The sequence below is a fragment of the Camelus bactrianus genome, chromosome 8 (assembly GCF_048773025.1).
Source record: "Camelus bactrianus isolate YW-2024 breed Bactrian camel chromosome 8, ASM4877302v1, whole genome shotgun sequence".
NCBI lineage: Eukaryota > Metazoa > Chordata > Mammalia > Artiodactyla > Camelidae > Camelus > Camelus bactrianus.
The window spans coordinates 33475516-33482611 of record NC_133546.1 but is presented as its reverse complement, the minus strand read 5'-3'; the positions used below and the strand labels follow the sequence as shown (position 1 = coordinate 33482611).

The 7096-nt window shown below is 44.2% G+C and overlaps 1 pseudogene; it reads left to right on the top strand.

Annotated features, from left to right (window-relative positions):
* The first annotated feature begins 352 nt into the window (after positions 1-352).
* On the top strand, positions 353-937 carry LOC123619755 (protein lin-28 homolog A pseudogene; annotated as a pseudogene).
* Positions 938-7096: the final 6159 nt, after the last annotated feature.

Below are 7096 nucleotides of genomic sequence, written 5' to 3'. Positions count from 1 at the left end.
TAACTCTCAACTTCTAGGCTGCGCATTTATTTTAGTTGACACCTGACATCTTGCCCATAACCCAGTCCTTTCTCAAATCCCACTCTCCCTCCACTCTCTTAAACCTGCCCAGTGTGCGCTTTGGAAGTGGCAGGTCTGCCATCAGCAAGCTCTCTTCCATGCTTATAAATTTACTTCTCTAAACATGCTCCTCACCCTCTTGCGCTACCTACATCACAATTTTCAAACCTTGATGTGATAAGCATCACCTGGAGTGCTGGAGAAGCTGTAGGAGCCTCTCCTCCTGCCCCTCATTTGCCCCCAGACTTCTCAGGGGCCAGCAACCACCCTATCAGGGGCTCAACCAACTCCCATGGACTTAGTGTCTGGCCAACAGTTCGTAGGTGGCAGCGCCAAGGCGCCCGAGGAGGCATGGAGGACGCGGCACTGGCAGCAGAGAGCTGCTGCTGCAGCCTGGGGCCAGCCCTGTAAGTGGTCCCACCAGACGCCTGGGTTGTGCTTCCTGTTTGTCACCACCAGCACCAAGGTTGCACTGTACTTTGTGCCCCAGAATAAACTGCACCTGGAGGGCTTCTGGAACCTGAAGGAGGGTGAGGCAGTGGAGTTCACTTTTAAGGAGTTTCCTTAAGAACTGGAATCTCTCAGTGTCAGTGGCCCTGATGCGTGTTCGGTGTTGTGAGTGAGAGGTGGCCAAACAGGAGGAACATGCAGAGGAAAGTCAAAGGGAGACAGATGTTCCAACTGTGGAGGTTGAGACTATCAGGCTTGGGAGTGCACACTGCCACCCCTGGCCCAGATGTGCCACATCTGCCAGAGCATCAGCCATGTGCTGGTCTCCTGTCCACTGAAAGCCCCCAGCTCACAGGGGAGACCAGCCTACTTCCTGGGGGAAGAAGAGATCCACTGCCCTTTCCTGTTTCCAGAGGCGGAGATTTGAGCCTCAGTGTGGGGGTGATCCTTTTGCCATCGGGAGGGTGTTGAGGAGCAGGCATCCATCCATCTGCTGAGTGGAGAAAGTGGGGACAGGGTGGGTAGGGGCAGCTGGCACTGTCCCATCTCTCAGGACAGGTCAGGTCCACACCATCGCCCCCTCCTCCCACTCGGGTTAGGGTAGTACTCAGGCAAAGAACTCCAACCCCGCTCTGTCCAAACGCACAGGAGGGCTTCGGGGGAAGCCCCTCTAGAGGCTGCCTGTTTTATCAGAGTCTCTACTCTCCGAATCTCCTGCTTTTGAAAGTGGCCTGAGTAGAGAAGTTGTTTTCCTTTTAAAGAAGGCTATGTAACAATAATGTTTGCTTTGCCAGAGTGAAAAGAGTAAGCATGCGACCAGGTTGATGGGTCCAACCCCCCAGCCACTACATTCTGTAGGAGGGAATATCCTAGGAGTAAGGCCAGATTTTTCCACATCTTGTCTCTTCATAAACCACTCTTGGGATACGGTGGCAGGAACTGTCCCAAGAAACGGGTTGTGATGATAAGCCAAAGGGGTGGCTGAGGGAGCATCTGCAGACCTACTGTCCCGTGCCCTCTCCCACCCACATGGCACACTGGGCCAGTATGCTTGCATTTATTTGCTCCCTTGGATAAACTGCACCTCCTTGGGTCCTGCTGTCTCAGGATGCCAACTGCACTAGTTGTGTGCAAATGGCATATCTTGAGCATTTTATCTTGTTTTCTTAATATTAATATTCTGATTTGTGTTTTAATCTAACACCCTCATTCCTGCATGGCGTTCTCAGGTATGTGAGAAACTTCAGGCATGAGTAGGCAGCAGCTCCGGATCGGCACAGCAGGGATGCTTTTTGACTTTTTGTTGTCATTCTGTCACCGTGGAGAACAACTATCTGGAGTGCATAGCCTATTGAACTGCCTCATTTTTGCCAGTGAGAGCTGGCTTTTCTGCTATAGTGTCCTCCTGAAACCCCTCCACCTTTGATGTTTCCTGGGAGAGTAGGTTTTAACTGGACTTGATTCTCTTCCTGGAAGATTGGAAATTGGTCTGAAGAGGAACAGGTGGTGCAGAGAGGTTAGGAGAGTCTGGGCCAGGTGCCAGGCACCAAGGGGAAGCCAAGCATAGCTGCAGGTTGTCTATGTGATAAAGGTCTCCCGTTCCAGAACTCTCATCTCAGGGCACAGCACTCACTCTACATACCAGAGCCATCCTTCACTGGACTGGGCCAGGCCTACCAAGCACACCAGGGAATATGTGTGTGTGTTTGTTAAAATATATATATAGAGGGAGAGAGAGTTGAGGGAAGGTATAGCTCAGTGGTAGAATGCGTGCTTAGCATGCACAAGGTCCTGAGTTCAATCCCCAGTGCCTCCATTAAATAAACAAACAAACAAACAGACATAATTACCTCCTCTCCCCACCAAAAAATGCGACCTGATAAGGATGGGTTTGAAGAACAACACCCTCTGGTGCTGCCCGGGGATGGATATATGAAGTAAGGACTGAAATCCTTACCCTTTAAAAATTCTGGACTTTTTCTCCTTGGCTTCCAGAGAGCTGACAGCGATGGCTTCTTCGTGGGGCCAGGAGCCAGCGGCCTGCCCTGCTGCAGCAGCTAACAGTGCTGGTAGCTCAGGGAGAAAAGGGGTTTCGTTCACATGCTGCGAGATCACCGCAAACCTGCCTCACTGTGTTGAAAGGGGCGAATGTAACAGCGCATTGGGTGCTGTGTGTCTGACCCTGGATTAACCGCTGCCCCCTCTAGTTGAGGCATTTGTCTGGGCTTTGTAGGACTTCACAAGTTACTGACTTGGCGATTGCTAGTTGGCCTACTTTGTGGAAATATAATGTGTTGGTCTTTCTCCATGTTCTTTTGAGGTTTTATTGTTTACAAACTTCTTTTTTGGATTGAGAGAAAAATAGCTAAAGCATCTTTGACAATAGTCTCTGCACCAGGAAGAGGAACTGAAATGTAAGCTCAGGGGCTCTGCTTCTCAAAGTAGGGGTCTTAAAGCATTCTTTCATTTGTGTTCCCCTTCCCCTATTTCCTATTTTCAACCATTTTTTTGACTTCTACCATACCCTCCTCACTTACCCAAGAGCCACATTTTAAAAACCACTCCTCTATGAAAATCTCTGAGGGCTCTCTTTCCCTTCGTGTGTGAAGACTTTGCATTCCCATACCTTACATTTCTTAAGGCATGCTGGTTGGGTGTATCCTTTCTCACCAATAGCACTTAACCATTCTTATTAAAAATCCCAGATCATCTGCAGTGTATGTCAGCTTTACCATGGAACCATTCTTCCTGGTTATCATCTTGTATCTCCTAGTCTGTCTCCCTCTTTTGGTGCTGACTTCAGCATCTCTCTCCAGCCCAACTCCATCCTTACTCCTGCAGACTTCAACATCCAGGTAGACGATCCACCCAACAACCTGGTTTCCTCTTGTATTGACTCCAGATGCCCTTGGCGTCTCTGTTCTGCACTACCAAGGTCATACTCCTGCTGGTTGCCTTGGGACCCAATCTTTTTTTTTTCCCCCAAGGCTTTATCCCTTTGCATAGAGTTTTTTTTTTTTTTTTTTTTCCAATTGAAGTATAGTCAATTTACAATGTTGATTTCTGGTGCACAGCATAAAGTTTCAGTCATACATATACATACATATATTCATTTTCATATTCTTTTTCATTATGGGTTACTATAGGATATTGAATACAATTCCCTGTGCTATACAGAAGAAACTTGTCATTTATCTATTTTATATATATTAATTAGTATCTGCAAACCCCAAACTCCCAATTTATCCCTTCCCGCCTCTTTTCCCTTTGGTAACCGTAGTTGGTTTTCTATGTCTGTGAATCTGTTTCTGTTTTGTAAATAAGTTCATTTGTCTCATTTTTCTCAGATTCTACGTATTTCCATGATATTTTTCTTTCCCTTTCTGGCTCACTTCACTTAGAATGACGATCTCCAGGTCCATCCACATTGCTGCAAATGGCATTATTTTATTCTTTTTTATGGCTGAGTAGTATTACTTAGGTATGTGTATACACACACACACACACACACATATATATATATGTATATATATGTATCACAACTTCTTTATGGGATCCAACCTTGATCTTTGACACCCAGTCAGATAACGTACTGGCTGAGCCATTCCTCTGCCAAGGCTAGCTCTCAGACTGGAGAGCCTGGCCCACTGTACTACAATCCAGGGTTCATTTCCTATATTCCTGCTGGGTCCCTTCTGATTCAGCTTCTCTAAACTGATCTCCCTCTTGCTTCAATGCAGCCACTTGCTGCAATGTACCCTAACCCCACCCCCATCTTTTGCTAAGGGCTAGCTCTGACAGCATTTACTGTACAGAATGATTTTGGGGATTTCCTAGAATATGCACTGTACAAATGAGATTACACAATAACAGGTTGTGTGATCATAAACAAGTCTTTGAATCATTTATTTATTCTCTGTGTCAGTTTCCATATTTATAAAATAAAGGGGTGGATAATATGAATTACATTATCTCTCATGTTGCTCCAAGTTCCAGCATAAATCATTTGTTATTGATTCCCAAGCTTAAGAAGAAGAATCAAGCTACACCCCTACAACTTACAGTCCAAAGAAGAAAACAAATAAAAAATACATTTATAAATAGACAATAAAAATATTTAATTTTATAGGAAGCATTACACAAGAACAAATACAACCAGAGCAAAGGAGCAATCAGCATTAGGTGAATGTTGTCAATAATACTTTCTTAGAGAAGGTAAATTCCGAATAAAGTGTTGTCCATGGAGTAGCAAGTGTGCAGTGAGAACAAAGTTCTCCAAGTTAACCTGATCACTTCTCTGAACCTCATGACAAAGTAAAGCTGACCCAGGAGACCCAATTAGGACAGTCGTCCCCATCTCTACTCTAGGATTAGAGATGAAAGAAGATTAACAATTATAAAAACACATAAGTTCAGAAATCATAGAATAGGAATCACCAAAAAAGTGCCATATTTCTTGTGTACCTACTCCGTATTCTTTTTTGGGCTTATTACAGAAGATACTAAAGAAAAAAAAAAAGTTGTCTTTGGGAATAAAAATAAAACTTCCTGCCATTTGAGTGTATAAGAATTAAATAACAAGAAACAGTTTAAAAACAGCTAGGAATATATATATATATAATTAAATGCTAAATTAAAGTTATATAAAATTTTCAGGACTTTTAGAAAGAAAGAACAACAAATTTAACAGCTCTTATAAAGAATTTATTTCTTAAACTATTAAGATGGATTAGCTTTCAAATTAGCTACTCATTTTCTTTGGGTAGAGAGCTCTCACCACTGAAATGCACACATTCATGTCTCAGGGAAGTCCTGACAGCAGTCAGAGCTCATATTTTTGTATCCAAACACCAGAAGAGATGGCCCTACCTAAGAGGAGGACTGTCACCCCCATTTTCACTCCAGTGATTCTCAGGCTGCCTCCTAGTTCTTCTCATAACCAGGATTTGCTCCATCTCAGAAACATTAAGCTTCAGTTGTCCACTCTCTGACCATACTGTCTTGTCATTGCTGTCCTCTCATGCCCCCAAGACTTCTATGCAGCCTTTGACCTCAAAGAGATCTCTAGTCCACGGGTCCTTCCATTTTATTCCAATCTATCAGTTCCTTGTTCAGCTCTCTTAAGTCCCTGGTTATCATGGGCTCTGAGATCATCAGTAGTTCCTTGAAATATTTAGCATGACTAACTTCCAGTCACTCTCATGGAGCAAAACTTCTCTCTACGACTTTTTGTTGAATACTACCAAAAGTTCTATTTAAAAGAATAAGAAAAAAATTCCAGGAGATTTAATAATGTGGTGCCGCTAAAAACTCACACTATTCTCAGATGGGTCTGTTTTTGACCATCATCTGTATTACCTGAATGCTGATGTCACTGTTGCATCTGCATGGCCATGGCAGTATGGTTGGCTAAAGTAGAATGAGGTGGAGAAGGAAGTTATCCAAGACGAAGAAATCAAAGAATCAAGCAGCTAGGTTATTTTATGGGATACTTACATGGAAGTTTAAGTCATTAAGGATGACCTGAGGACTCTGTGTGTTAAGGTTGATCGTGACCCAGAGGTCATCAGTGATGAGGAGGAACTGATGTGAGCCTAGCAGATTAGCATAAAACTGGAGCTGGAGTTGGAGAAGGCAAGATCAGTGAAGCAACATTTCTTGGGAAATAGGGAGGGCACTTAACCACATCTCAGACCTGAGACAAATGTGATGTAGGAGAACCTGGCACTTACTCATAGTCTTCCTCCTGACATTCCCGTCTTGACATCATCTTTGATGACCTCCAACCATGTGAATAATCCACCCAACCCTCTGGCCTCTTGGTTCCCTGATTGCCCCATATTTAGGGACCTTTCCTACCCTTCTCTTTAGCTATCCAGCCCATGGCCAATCCTAGAATATATCAGCAGAGGGGGGATATCATGAACTATCTAGGATCCCCCTTCAGGACTGAAACAATGATTACTCTAGCTTCTGAGAGCATCAGTGGCTGGAAGCTTTCTACCATGACCTTCCCTTGGACATCTCCTTGGCTAAAGAGAGCCACTTAATCCACGATCATACCACCTTCCCGTCACCAAAGCCCACAATCAATGACTGCACAACATGGAGACATAATAGCCCAGCCCCCTTGCCTCAACTTTGAAGCTCCATCCCAACCCCAAAGCTCCCTGTAGAATTAACTGAGGCTTTTGTTTTGATTTCATCACAGTTCAGCTTCTCTGGCTGCCCAGTCCTGCTTCCATCCCTCTCCCTCAGGTATTAATTCCCAGAGCTCTCTCCAGTAAGTTTTCTGCACTCTAATCTCTTTCTCAGGCACTGATTCCCAGGAAACATAAGCTGTGGCAATATCAATGACTAAAATTGTTGCATGTCTAAAATGTCACTTTAGTCAAATCTCTAACTACAGCGTTCTCCCTTCAGCACTCTCAGTAAGATATTCCCCTTACATTTGTTTACTGACTGCATAAATCACTCATTTCTTGACTATTCTGCCCATCATTCTCTTCCTGTTTTTAATGCCTTTCTTGTCCAGGTGCAATTCTAAGGTGAAGAATTCTAACCCTTCTCTTGCAAATACCTGATA